At 44.1% G+C, this 14,010-nt stretch overlaps 1 long non-coding RNA gene across 3 annotated transcripts; it reads right to left on the bottom strand.

Moving 5' to 3' along the window:
• Positions 1-559: 559 nt before the first annotated feature.
• LOC138804017 (uncharacterized) lies at positions 560-13,610 on the bottom strand. Of its 3 annotated transcripts, XR_011365129.1 has the most exons (5): positions 9,633-13,610; positions 3,927-3,994; positions 3,375-3,454; positions 2,214-2,679; positions 560-698 (listed from the first exon to the last, which is right to left on the bottom strand). It is a non-coding gene; the product is annotated as an uncharacterized lncRNA (long non-coding RNA). The 3 variants fall into 3 exon arrangements; XR_011365128.1 differs by lacking the exon at positions 560-698 and having other exon boundaries at positions 714-2,679; XR_011365130.1 differs by lacking the exons at positions 560-698; positions 3,927-3,994 and having other exon boundaries at positions 714-2,679.
• Positions 13,611-14,010: the final 400 nt, after the last annotated feature.

Below are 14,010 nucleotides of genomic sequence, written 5' to 3'. Positions count from 1 at the left end.
TCCCTGAGCAATTCAGCTCAAGGCTAGCACTCTACCATTTGAGCTACAGCGCCACTTGCGGTTTTCTGGTGGTTTATTGGAGATAAGAGTTTTACAGGTTTTCCTGCCAGGGCTGGCTTTGAACCCTGATTCTTGGATCTCAGCTTCTTGAGTAGCTAGGATTACAGGCATGAGCCACCGGCACCTGGAGAGAATTGGATTATGTAAAAATCCAAACATGTGGCTGGGTATCAAACACAGTGGTTAGATGTCTAGCCTAGCATGTGCTAGGAGAGAAAGGAAGCAGAGAGAAAGAAGAAAAGAAGAACAAGAATAAGGGAGACAGGAGAGAAAAAAAGAGAATCTATGTTTTCTACTGCTTCAGTGGTTTCAGTAGAGCCATCATTCTAAATAAACCTTCCCCAGATAAGTCTCCGATTTGTCTGCCTGGGCTGGCTTCAAATCTGGATCCTCAGATCTCAACTTCCTTAGGTAGTTATAATCGTAGGCTTGAGCCACTCTAGCTCTGGCCTCTTAACCTTCTGTTTTATCTAGTAGCTGCTAATTTCCTCTTACCTCATTTCTGGGGCTTGAACCCAAGGCCTGGGCATTGCTCTTGAGCTTTTTTGTTCTAACCTAGGGCCTAGCCACTTGAACCACAGCTCCACTTCCAGATTTTTTTTGGTGTTTCACTGAAGATGAGTGTCACAGGTGAAAATCTATTTAAAGAGAACAGTAAAAACAATGTAGTTAAACAATTGTGTCAGAACAGGAGCTCAAAGGATCATACTTTGAAGAAAAGGTGCTGGATTCATGGACACAGACTATGACTTTCACCGTCCTTAGATTTAACATAGTAGTAGATACACAGAGACACTAAATAAATGCTGCTTGATACCAGTTCCATTTTGTGTTGCTTATATTAAACCTAACTCACTTTGTGAATGTCAGTTTGGAAGGAAACTATCTTGCAGAAAAGCTTATAGGCAAATCTCCAACATCAGGCTAGGTTCTCAAACAGAACTTGAGGCACTTCACAAGCTGGGCCATTTAGAGATGAGGCAGAAGATCTTGCTGGAATACCAACCTGGCCCATGTCCATCTCAAGCAAAGCATCTGGTTCCCATCTGTTTCCTAAGCTAAACCTGCACAGAGATACTCTTTGAAGAAAATCTCTTTACAATTGAACTATAGACTCATGTTATTTGCCAATTATCATGTAAGAAACAATGGCCTCATCCTGAAAAATACTGGCAAGGATCACCTTAAGTAGATGACCAAAGATACATCCAGGCAATGAGACACCAGAAATTGATATGACATAACTGAGCTTTCTCATTCAGTTATAAAATTGGGCACAAACAAACAAGGAAACCAATATATGCCTAGCTGGGTTCCAGTGGCTCACCCATGGAATTCTAGCCAATAAGGAGGCTCAGATCTGAGGATGTTGGTCCAAAGCCAGCCCAGAGAGAAAAGTCTGTGACATTCATATCTCCAGTGAACACCAGAAAACTGGAAGTGGGTGCTGTAGCTCCAAGTGGTAGAGTGATAGCCTATAACTAGCTCAAAGAGAGCACCCAGGCCCCGAGTTCAAGCCCCAGGACCAGCCAAAGTAAAAAAACACCCACCCAAGTCACACTGGAAGGCTTCCCACAGGATCAGTAGCTGCCCTTTTCAAAAGTGTCAAGCTCATACTAAAGAAAAGACAGTGGAAATGTCACAGACTGGAGGAGGCAGAGGAGGTCTGACAGATCAAGGGAAAGCAGGATCCTGGATGGATCCTGAGTGGGAGTGCCAGTTCTGAGGCTTGAACTCAAGACCTGGACACTGTCTCTTAGCTGTTTTGCTCAAGGCTGGCACTCTACCACTTGAGCCACCACTTTACTTCAGGCTTTTTGATGGTTTGTTGGAAAGAAGAGTCTCACAGACTTTCCTGCCCAAGCTAGCTTTGAAACTTAATCCTAAAATCTCAGCCTGCTGATGAGTTAGGATTACAAGTGCCAGCTATATTTTCTGTTTTATCTTGCAATAAAAATAAAAAGATTGGGGGGGAGGGGGGAGGCTGGGAAGGGATGTGAAGGGTAAACAAAGGAGGAGGCTGCAATGCTTGGTAAGAAATGTATGCATTATCCTGCCCACGTAATTGTAACTCCTCTGTACAGTATGTTCACAAATAAAATTAAATTAAATTAAAAAAAATAAAATAAAAAGATTGTTTTCAAAATACATACTTGGGAGGGAACAAGGGAGAGGCTCTGCTAGTACTGTTGACTCTAGCCGTTTTTGTCTTATGCTACAGCTGCAGGGCAGGCCACATGGGCAGGGTGTGGTTCAGGCACAGGCTCAGCCTGCCTAGAACAAGGAGGTAAAAATGAGGTGTACATAGTTCTGACAATAGCTAGTGGTCTTGTTTGGCCTTCTAGTGTAGAGAGCAGAAGGAAATAAAATGAGGAAATAATAGTTGAGGGCACAGTATGTAATCTCATTATGCCATGACAAGATATTTGTTCTTAACCTGTCAAGCAAAAGAGAAAAGGTATATGTTTCTCATCAAGGATAGATACCACCTCAGTGGTCACTTCTCAGTCCTCTTTGCAAACAAATCCCAATTTTGTCTCATCATCCATTCTGTTGGTTTCTGTGTTTACATGGGATGTCTGGTGCTGCAACAGCCAACTTGGGATGATGAGCTTTAGCCTGTGGAGAATATACCCAGTATGGTCAATTCAAAAGATGGTAGGAATATAAATATAAGAAGACAGACTAGGTGCCAGTGGCTCAGGCCTGTAATCCTATCTACTCAGGAAGCTGAGATCTGAGGATCATGGTTCAAAGCCAGCCCAGGCAGGAAAACCTGCGAAACTCTTATCTCCAATAAACCACCAGAAAATCAGAAGTGGCCCTGTGGCTAAAGTGGTAGAGTGCTAGCCTTGAGCTGAGTTGCTCAGGGACAAAGCCCAGGCCCAGAGTTCAAGCCCCATGGCTCACAAAACAAAAGACAAAAAAAGAAGACAGTACTGAGCCACTGAATTAATGAATTCTACCGTCTCCCTTGTGCTATGGTTATTATTTTTTTCTTTTTTTTTCCAGGGCTGAGGACTGAACCCAGGGCCTTGCACACGTGCCAGGCGTGCGCCCTTCCCCTGGATAACCCCCCAGCCCCACTGTGGTTATTATTATGTGAAATAATAAATCTTCCTCTCACTGAAATGAGTTAGGCCTTCTATAATTACACCTAAAAGCAACCAAAATTATGCTTGAGTCCTAAGGGAAAATAAAAGGCATCTAGAAGTAATACAAGAAAAAAAATATAGGTGAAAAATAAAAATAAAGGCTAAAATGCATTAGGTGCATAGGGCTCTGAAAAATCTCCCAGGCCTGAAGAAACTCACCTGGAGTTTCAGAAGCCAGCTCCAATTTACATTTAACCATCTAAGTCTAGTTGCTATCAAGTTCTTATAGGCAGTGATCCCTGAGAAGAGGAAGAAAAATGAAAGGGAAATAAAATTAAACAACTGCCAGTGGAGAAACCAGCTTTACATGATCAATTTCCTTCCAGGGAATCTCTATTTGTCTGAAGAGAATTTCTTCATCAGATCCCTGGCCCCAAGTCAGAGACAGGTATATGAGGAGGAGACAGGACAGGGCAGCCTAAGATGGACAGTGACTCATCTGGAATGGAAGAAAGAGCTAGCATGTGGCAGAGACTGAGCCCAAAGCTAAGCCTGACTCGATCCAGAACCTTCCCAATGCACTGTCATGCCAGAAATGAAAGCCAAGCTGCAAAGCCACCAAGAGCTGCTTCTAAGCCATTCTGAAAAGTGCCCACATTCACCCAGGCGTCTCACCAGAGACCCCAGGTATAGTCCAGCAGAGCACTTGAAAGCAGAAACCCAAGAAGCAAAGCAGGTGGCCTGCATCCAAATTCAAGAAATGTAACTCACTCAATTGTCACTGTGGCCAGGCCTGAGATTTCCAGTCAGTCCCCTACACTCTAGCCTGAGGACAGGACCTATTAGGATGAGACCATATAATAAGACACGGATGAAGGCCCTGTCTGACTGCCACTGCCATTAAGAACAGCATTATAGATGGGTGCCCATGGCGCATGCCTGTAATCCTAATCAGGATGCTGAGATCTGAGGACCATGCTTTGAAGCCATCCTAGGCAGAAAAGTCAATGAGGTTCCTTATCTCCAATAAAGCAACAAAAAAGCCAGAAGTGGAGCTATGACTCAAGTAGCAGAGTGCTAACCTTGAGCAAAAAGCTGAGGGACAACTTCTAGGATGGTGGTGTGGGGAAAGACTAATACCACAAGCCCCTTTAGGACAGGTGCTCTCACTTATGCCCATTTCCTTCAGAGCATTGCATAGCCCTCACCTTACTGACTTGCCTCTCCCTGTTTTAACACAGGATATTCACTTGGCCAGTCTATCTTGCAGCATCCCTAGCAAAGCAGCTTTTTCTCTGGGGTTTAACCAAGGAGCCAATACTGTCTGTGATTGGTTAACTGTGCACAGTCCAGAATCAATGATACCTGGGGTCCATCTGGCTTGGCCATCTACTGTTGTAGCTTACAGCATATTGTTCAACACTTCTGTTTTCTTATAATAGTTCTTGCTCATGGGTCCTAACGGTCACAATAGAATAACTAATAGGGTTACTTGTGTACACACACACACACACACCACTGCAACAGTACTACAAGGGAAACAAGGCAACTCAACAGGGAGCTTCAGGATTCAAACATCTACCACATCCTAAGTATTTCCTGTTCCTTCTTAAGTAATTATTAATATTATTCCTATTTTGGTGCAAGTACTGGAGAGTGAACTCAGAGCTGGGACACTGAGCCCCACTCAACTGGGGACTGAACTATCCCTAAGCTTTTTTGTTTTTGTTTTTTGTTTTGGGTCTGGTCATGGGGCCTGAACTCTGGGCCTGTGCACTGTCCCTTAGCTCTTCAGATCAAGGCTAGCACTCTACCACTTGAGCCACAGCACCACTTCTGGCTTTTTTTTTTATTACTTATGTGGTGCTGAGGAATGGAACTAGGGCCTCATGCATGCAAGACAAGCGCTCTACCACTGAGCCACCTTCCTAGCCCTTCCTTAAGCTTTTTCTGCTCGAGGCTAGTGCTATACCATTTGAGCCATACCTCCAGTTCTGGCTTTTTGCAGGTTAATTGGAGATAAAGAGCCTCACAGACTTTTCTTTCCAGGTTGGCTTCAAACCAGGACCCTCAGATCTCAGACTCTTGAATTGCTAGGATTACAGTGGTGAGCCACCCGCACCTGGGTACAATCTGTTTTTTTAATGTTTTTTTTGAATGTTTTTTATATCTATTAGATATGGAGATTAGGAATCTCTGCTGCTCTCTTTTTTTCTTAGCTGTATTTTCTTTTTCTTAGCCCCTTCCTTAAATGATTCTTTATTTTTTATTTATTTATTTATTTTTATTTATTTATTTTTTGGTCAGGGGTCCTGAACTCTGAGCTTGGGCACTATCCCGCAGCTCTTCAGCTCAAGGCAAGTGCTCTACTGCTTGAGTCACAGTGCCACTTCTGGGTTTCTAGTGGTTTATTGGAGATGAGAGCATCATGGACTTTCCTTCCTGGGCTGGCTTTGAACCATGATCCTCAGATCTCAGCCTCCTGAGTAGCTAGGATTACAGGTATGAGCCACTGGCGCCCAGCCCTTAAACAATTGATTCCCTATCTGGTAAGAGGAACAATGATTTCACCTCCTAATGAGTAGGTTGTCACAGATAGCAGTCTGTGAGCATGAGACCTGTCATATAATAACTACTTACTGAAACAGGCATGACCTGTAAGGGCAGAAAGAAAAGGAGCTAATGAAGGGGACTCCAGGAGGACAAGGCAGCTCTTCTCTGATAACACTAAGAGCTCCCAGAGGTCAGGGATAGTATCCTCAGATCTATGACCCCACATGGACAATAGGCTGATTCTCTACATATCTGATGTCACAGCAATCTTAGTACCAAGAGTGGCTCCTTTGTGCCAGGACAGGAAGGAAGGAAGAGGACAGGGGGGCCCATAGACAGGCAGCTCCTGAAACAGATCACCAGGTGACAAAATGAAGACAAGAGTATAATCAGGAGACCATCACATCCTCTGCAAGCTTCTCCACCAGAGGCCAGCAGCAGAGGAAGACAGACAGCCCACTGTGGGTGAACATGAGCACCACACTGGGAAGGCCCAGAATGGTGAACCAAAGAAATATAGGAAGGGGAGAGCTTTGGAGATGTATATCAGCTCTGACTTTTACCAATCTTGAGATTGCTCCTCATGGTCCTCAATTTCCTTATCTGTACAAGGTGGAAAATTATCATCTTGATCAAATACAAGGACAGGGGAGCCCTTGTTCCAAAGAGAGACATAAATGGTAGTCATGTTATGGAGATTTTTTTTCTGAAGGTAAAAACTAACCTCCTAGCCAGATACTAGTGGCTAATACCTGAAATCCTAGCTACTCAGGAGGCTAAGATCTGAGGATCATGGTTTTCAGCCAGCTCAGAAAGAAAGGTAAGTCTTTGAGACACATAGCTCCAAATAACCACCAAAAAGCCAGATGTGGAGCTGGGACTCAAGTGGTAGAACACCAGCCTTGAGGAAAAACAAACAAAAAACAAACAAACAAAATCTCCTGGCCTTGCATTTAAGACCTAGCCCTGCATTCAAGCCCTAGGATCCGCAAGAAGGAAAAAAGGAGGAAAAAAAAAAAACTCTCCTCAAACAAGAATACAAGCTAAGAGGTTTTCAGCTGAATGCAACTAAAATAAAAATGGGAGAGCCCGTTGTTTCCTGAGGATGACTATTTATGAGGCCAATTTCATTTTCAAGTGCTAATGAGTCCCCAAAGCAGACCCATGTACAGCCTGGAGTCCAGAAGAGTGGGAAGACACCCAACCCAAACTTTGTGGAAGCTCCAAGGACACTTGTGGCGCTCAATCAGAGTGTAATGATCAGAGCAATAATCTAAATAATGAACAAGATAAAGTGTGGTGGAGGGGAGGAGAGAGAAGATACAGGTGGAAAGGAATAGTACTTAAGTTTTTTGTATTTCCTCAAGACAAACTTCTGTCTGGAATAGATTAATTCCATCTATATATTAATGTGGATTACTAATTAATGAGTTAAAAATGCTTTCAACACAAGAAGTGCTAAGAAAATGCTTAAAAATAATGAGTCTCTGGGTATGTCTCCAAAAGAAATATGCTAGCTTCTGTAATTTTCTCTCTCTCTTGTAACATTTAAAATGTTATGGTTTGCCAGGCATTGGTGGCTCCTGCCTGTAATCCCAGCTACTCAGGAGGCTGAGATCTGAGAACCGAGGTTCAAAGCCATCCCAGGAAGGAAAGTCCGTGTGACTACTATCTCCAATAAACCACTAGAAAACCAGAAGTGGCACTGTGGCTCAAGCAGTAGATTTCTCGCCTTGAGCTGAAGAGCACAAGGACAGTGTCCCAGCCCAGAGTTCAAGCCCCACAACCAACCAAAAAAAAATATTATGGTTTGAAGGAAATGGAAGGGAATCATGGAAATTCATTTAAAGCACAAAATCAGGAAATTGGAAAGCCTGGTCAGGTAACTAACTTCCTTGAAGTCCTATGAACACTATCAATGCACATTCCCCAGTGCGCTGAGAGCGCTGTTGCACACATCTGAGCTGCAGTTCATTCTTGGGATACTTGAGCACAGATGATGTCTTGAGTGTCTTCATAGCCCTGCCACACAACACTTTACCAGGTGCACAGCAAACAGTCAATAATATGTTACATCACCAGGTCTTCTCAAAAGAGATGGGCATGCCTAACTATGCAGGAAGCTGAGATCTAAGGATAGAAGTTCAAATCCAACACAAACAGAAACATCAAAGAGACCCTTACCTCTAATTCATCAGCAAAACCCTAAATTGGAGGTATGGCTTAAGTGGTAGAGTACCAGCCTTGAATGAAAAAGCTAAAGGACAGCACCCAGGCATTGAGTTTAAGCTCTAGTACTGACACAGAAAGAGATAGATTGGGAGGTGGGGGGGGGGGAGTAAAGTTTAAAAAAGGAAGAAAAAGATTTTTGGCATTGGAGAACTATGAAGGCCCACGGACTAGGTGATCAAGGTCAAATTGACAGTGAAAATACATCAACTTTGTGCTAAGAATGGCATTTACTTCTCTGGTTTTCTCCTCCCAAATCCATGAACTTCAATCTAAAATCAAAAACACATGAGATGAATCCCAACAGATTCTAAAGCATGTCTGACTAGGGCTCCTCAAAACCATCCAAGCTGCCCCCAAACAAGGGCAGTGTCAGAAGCTGTCACAGCCAAGAGGAGCCCAAGAAGCCATAGCAACTCAATGTGAAGAGGTTTCCTGGAAGGATTTTACAGAAGTAGAAACAAGCCTGAGAAGACCCAGAGCCCAGCTAAAGTCTCACAGACACAGTAGGAACCCCAACCTTCCCTCATATCCACTTGGTGAAAAGATTCTCACTGACAAGCTGATGATGCTTTCTTTACATGTACAGTGACAAGACCTTTGTAAATTTGTCACTGAAATGCAATGCTCAGAAGTGGTGCTGTGGCTCAAGAGGTAGAGCGCTGACCTTAAGTTGAAGAGCACAGGGACAGCGCTCAGGCAAAGAGTTTAAGCCTCACGACCACCACCAAAACAACAAAAAAACAACTAATAATCCTAAAATGCAATTCTCCTTCTCTGGAAACCCCAACTTCTCTTGAACACAAGTCCTGTATAATTTGGCACTGAAGCACCTCATGGACCTCAGAGCATCATGTAGCGAGAGTCAAAACTGAGGCCCAAAGTGGGAGCCAGTGTTTTCCCAATTTCTAGTTTAGGATCTGGTGCTCTACTTGGGCTGATGCTTCAACACTGGCCAGATCCAAAACTCTCCCTTCTATCCTGCACACACCAAGAACCAGTTTAGGACTCTGGGATAAATTCAAAGACCAGCTTCTGGTCTTTGCTAGCATTGTGGCTGGTGTGGTGCAAGGACATATGTGTGGAAAGTGGTTTGGTATTTAGCTACATGTCCTTTTGCCATGGGACACTATGCCAGAGCCACACAGAAAGTCCATCCCTGGCAGGGTAAGGATCCAGACATAAACACACAGCTTTCAAGGGGCTAGGAAGGTGGCTCAGTAATAGAGTGCTTGCCTCACATGCATGAGAACTTGGGTTCAATTCCTCAGCACCACATGAACAGAAAAAGCTGGAAGCAGCAAGTGGTAGAGTGCTGGCCTTGAGCTGAAGAGCTAAGGGATAGCACCCAGGTCCAGGGTTCAAATACCAAGACTGGAAAAAAAACACAAAAACAAACAACCACCACCACAACAAACAAAAACAGCTTCCAACTAGGGTGTGTGGAAAAGGCAAAGTTCTGCAGGCTGGCGAGGTGGCTGCATTTCCTTCCCCTGTGTGGGCCCCATCCATCAGCCTCCCTGAGGGATCTCAGCTACTTGTAGGGCACATTTTCTAAATGTGAACCTGTTTTTCTTATGAGAATCAAAGTGCTCCAACTAACTGCAAGATCATAAATACTCAAAAGTGACTGTTAATAGCAGTGGCAGTTTGCAAAATACCAAATGGCAGCAAGAAGTGGATATCATAACTTACCTTCTTTGCTTTCCCATGTTCACAGAGGTGTTATGCAGGGTGTTTTTTTTTTTCCTGGTGGTTCTCTTTTTTGTTTTGTTTTTTAAGTGATGAGATCTTCTTTCAAGTAGGTTCACAGGGGCTCCCTGGGACTTCAGGCAGTACCTTGAAAATTACTTAACAGATACTAAAAAGAAAACCAAAGAAGCCTACAATTCCAAGCCTAAAAGCTAATTTTAAAAATATGCCTAATATCCCAATGCTAGTGGCTCATACCTGTAATCCTAGCTACTCAGGAGGCTAAGATCATTAAATTATGGTTCATGGCCAATGCAGGCAGGAAAATCTATGAGACTCTTATCTCTAATTAACTAGAAAGAAATGTAGGAAGTAGAGGTAAAGCTTTCGTGGTATAGCACCAGCCCTGCATGAAAGAAGCTAAGTTTACCATTCTTTTACACATGAAAAAAATCAGGTCCCAAAAGGTCATTTGTCCAGGCCACTCAGCTACAGGACAAATTGGGAGATGTGAACAGAAGGTATCTAACTTTAGAACTCAGGGCTTGGCTCTCACCCTGCTACATTCCCAGTCAAAGCAGACCAGAGAAGGATGGAGGACCTCAGCAAAAACCATCCCTGTGGCCATGTATTGTGGTACTCAGGAAACAGAGGCAAGAAGAACACTAAGAGTATGAGGTAAACATGGGCTACATGGACAGATCCTGTCTTAGAAAAACAATCCTTGTGCACAGGAGCAGCCTAGGGACTATGTGAGTATCACATTATGGGAACCTGTCATTATTAGCTCAATGAACAAAAGGATAAACTTTTAGAAAATAGCCAAGATCCCTATATGAAATGGTGGACATAGAGGCCTAGTTTTGCCACCCACTGTCTTTTTGGCCTTTGTTCCTTTATCACTTAAATGGTGCAAATACCACCTTCTCATTGTTAAGACAATTTTGGTGAGCTCACATATGTGAAAAGTTCTTTGAAAAACACAAAGTGCTGTATAAATTGTGTTATTAATGAAAATCTCTAAAAATTGAGTCAAGTTGCTAAAATTCATTCTCTCAGATCCCTTTTCCAGAGGCAGAAAGTGAGGGGAAAAGAGATGAAAATAACTTGCCTAAAGTTCCAACATTGAGAAGGAATGTCACATACATGGCAGGAGGTCTGGAGTGTCATTTGTTCTTCCTGCCCTCCAGTCCATCCTGTTTACCAATGCACACACACATGCAAATACACACACACACACACACACTCCCCTCTTTAGCAAACAAAGGTGCTGGGCAAGTAATTGCTAGGCCTCAGAAGGAGGACACTAGCACTTCTAGTGTCACTGCTGTGACCTTTGACCAAGAGGAGAACTTTCAGCACTAGAACAGAGCTTCTCCCATACAGATAACATTGGGGAGAGCAGAGGGTCAGCAGCCCAGTACTACTGCCAACAGTAAGGAAATAACTCCAAGTTCCTCGTACTTGCAGAATCCTACACACTAGACCATTTTCCTCGGTCCTCATCTCCTCTATTTTCTGACATTCAGTAACATTGTAGAAGGATAAGTTACAGAATCCTACAATCAGGGTTCATAGGAACTCAGATCCTAAGGATTGCCTACTCTAACTCCTCCCATCTGGCATTCCAATTTCCTCCAGTTTCAACTTTGAATTCTTCCAAGGATGGGGAGCTCACTACTTCAGGACCAGCTGACACTCCCCCACACTTACCGAGATTCCATGATAGAGCAAGCACACAATGTAGCAGGGATGAGGCACATGAACCTTCCTCAGGACTAGCCACAGGGTAGAGGGGCCCAGTACAAAGTGACAACACAGCACCTTTTGTTCAAATATTAATACTTTCCAGATAGCAACAGGAGAAGGTTAAACTAAGAATAAGCCTTTTTCTGCGTCAGCCCTAGAAATTGAACTCAGGGCCTGGCACTGCCCTGGAACTTATTTTGCTCTAGGCTAGCACCCTACCATTGAACCATAGCACCACTTCTAGTGTTTTGTTGTTGTTGGTTGTGGGGCTTGAACTCTGGGCCTGGGCACTATCCCTCAGCTCTTCCGCTCAAGGCAAGCACTCTACCATTTAAGCTACTGTGCCACTTCTGGTTTTCCAGTGGCTTACTGGAGATAGGAGTCTCATGGCCTCTCCTGTCCAGGCTCATTTTGAACCTTGATCCTCAGATGCAGCCTCCTGAGTAGGTAGGATTACAAGTGTGAGCCACCAGCACTTGGCCACTTCCAGCTTTTCCTTGGCTAACTGGAAATAAATGTCTCATGGACTTTCCTGCCTGGGCTGGCTTCAAAACAATGATCTTCAGATCTCAGTCTCCTCAACAGCTAAGATTACAGGCATGAGAGACTAGCGCCCACCCTAATTACAAGCCTCTGTGCCTCTGCATTGCTTCTGATATTAAATTCAGTGGGCCTGAATTCATCTATTGGCTAATACTACTAGTCATTTACTTAGTTGAGGTAATGATATCAATTTCTGGGGCATAAATAAGTTAACTATTTAGGAATCTTAGAATTCAGAGTAAACACCATTTTTGTGCCTCAAATACTACAAGTTGCATTTTAAGATGTGCAATGAGGGGATGGGAAGGTGGCTCAGTGGTAGAGTGCTGGTTTTGCATGCATAAGGCCCTGGGTTTGATCCTCAGCACCACATAAGAGAAAAAGCCAAAAGGGGCACTGTGGCTCAAATGGCAGAGCACTAGCCTTGAGATGAAGATCTGAGGGATAAGGAGATGTGAGGGGAGGGATGGGAGGGGAAAAACAAAGGAGGAGGCAACAATACTTGATAAGAAATGTACTTATTACCTTGCTCATGTAATTCTAACCCCTCTGTACGGTATTTTCACAATAAAAAATTATTAAAAAAAAAAAAAAAAAAAAGCAGAGGGATAGTGCCCAGGCCCAGAATTCAGGTTCCATGACCAAAAAAAAAAAAAAAAAAAAGTGCACTGAAATGCATGCTAAAGTTACACACTTAGGTACAGAAAGAGTTTGAGGAGTAAGTAATCTGTACATCACCTCATTCAAAGCTGCAGACTGCTCTTCAGCTGCTGGCTCCTGACACCTCTGCAGACCATGAAGGCACCAGGCAAGAAGAATCACAGCCATCACTGAGGCTGGAGCCAGTTTTGTGGGATCCAGTGTTGAGTTGCTGGAAGGCAGGGAGAGGCTCCTTAAAAAATATGAAATTAAGGCACTGTCAGAATACATCAGTAGCCGGGCGCTGGTGGCTCACGCCTGTAATCCTAGCTACTCAGGAGGCTGAGATCTGAGGATCGCGGTTCAAAGCCAGCCCGGGCAGGAGAGACCGTGAGACTCCTATCTCCAATAAAACCACCAGAAAACCGGAAGTGGCGCTGTAGCTCAAGTGGTAGAGCGCTCGCCTTGAGCTGAAGAGCTAAGGGACAGCGCCCAGGCCCAGAGTTCAGGCCCCACGACCGACAAAAAAAAAAAAAGAATACATCAGTAAGTGATGACATGTCACCCCATCTGGACTGTCCCATTGCAAGATCCCCAGCACCACCGAAGAGGAGGATCCACCAATATATCAGATGGCCAACTGTTAAGAGATTCTCAGAGTGGAAGGAAGGGGGCTCAGGCCTATGGTGAATATGACACTGGCCACCACCCAAACTCAGTGTGTTAAAAGTTATGGATTAGATTGAATTGGTAAAGAAAGTAGAGCTAGATTGGTACTGGTGACTCACACCTGTCATCCAAGCTAGTCAGGAGGCTGAAGGCTGACAATCATGATTTAAAGGCAGTTTCTTCAGAAAAGTCCATGAGCCTCTTATCTCCAATGAAACAGAAAAAAAGCTGGAAGTGCAGGTGTGGCTCAAGTGGGAGAACATCAGCCTTGAGAAAAAAAGCTTGGTTGACAAAGTGATGCCTGGAGTTCTAGTCTCAACTCCTGAAGGGGAAAAAAAGGAAGGAAGGAAATGGGAAGGGGAGAGGGGGCAAGGGGATGAGGGAAGAGGAGGGAAAGAAGGAAGGAAGGAAGGAAGGGAGGAAGGGAGGAAGGGAGGAAGGGAGGAAGGGAGGAAGGGAGGAAGGGAGGAAGGGAAGAAGGGAGGAAGGGAGGAAGGGAGGAAGGGAGGAAGGGAAGAAGGGAGGGAGTGAGGGAAGAGGAATCCAGGACACAAGAACTATCCTGGGATATGGAAGGGGCTAGTGTGGATATGAGACATTGAAGAGTTAAAAGTGGCTTCGTTTAGAAGCAGTAACCCTTCTGCTGCTCATATTAACCTTGGGCCCACCTGAATTTCAGAAACCGTCTTGTTTGTGCTGAAACTGCTAAACCATAGATTACTTGAACAAAGCTACTTTGAAGTCAGGCCCCACTTTGTACTATAGCTGGCCTTGGGTCCCC

This window comes from Dipodomys merriami, unplaced genomic scaffold (assembly GCF_024711535.1).
Source record: "Dipodomys merriami isolate MVZ:Mamm:240054 unplaced genomic scaffold, mDipMer1.0.p SCAF_3501, whole genome shotgun sequence".
Classification (NCBI taxonomy): domain Eukaryota; kingdom Metazoa; phylum Chordata; class Mammalia; order Rodentia; family Heteromyidae; genus Dipodomys; species Dipodomys merriami.
The sequence above is the reverse complement of the archived record's forward strand: the minus strand, read 5'-3'. Positions and strand labels throughout refer to the sequence as shown.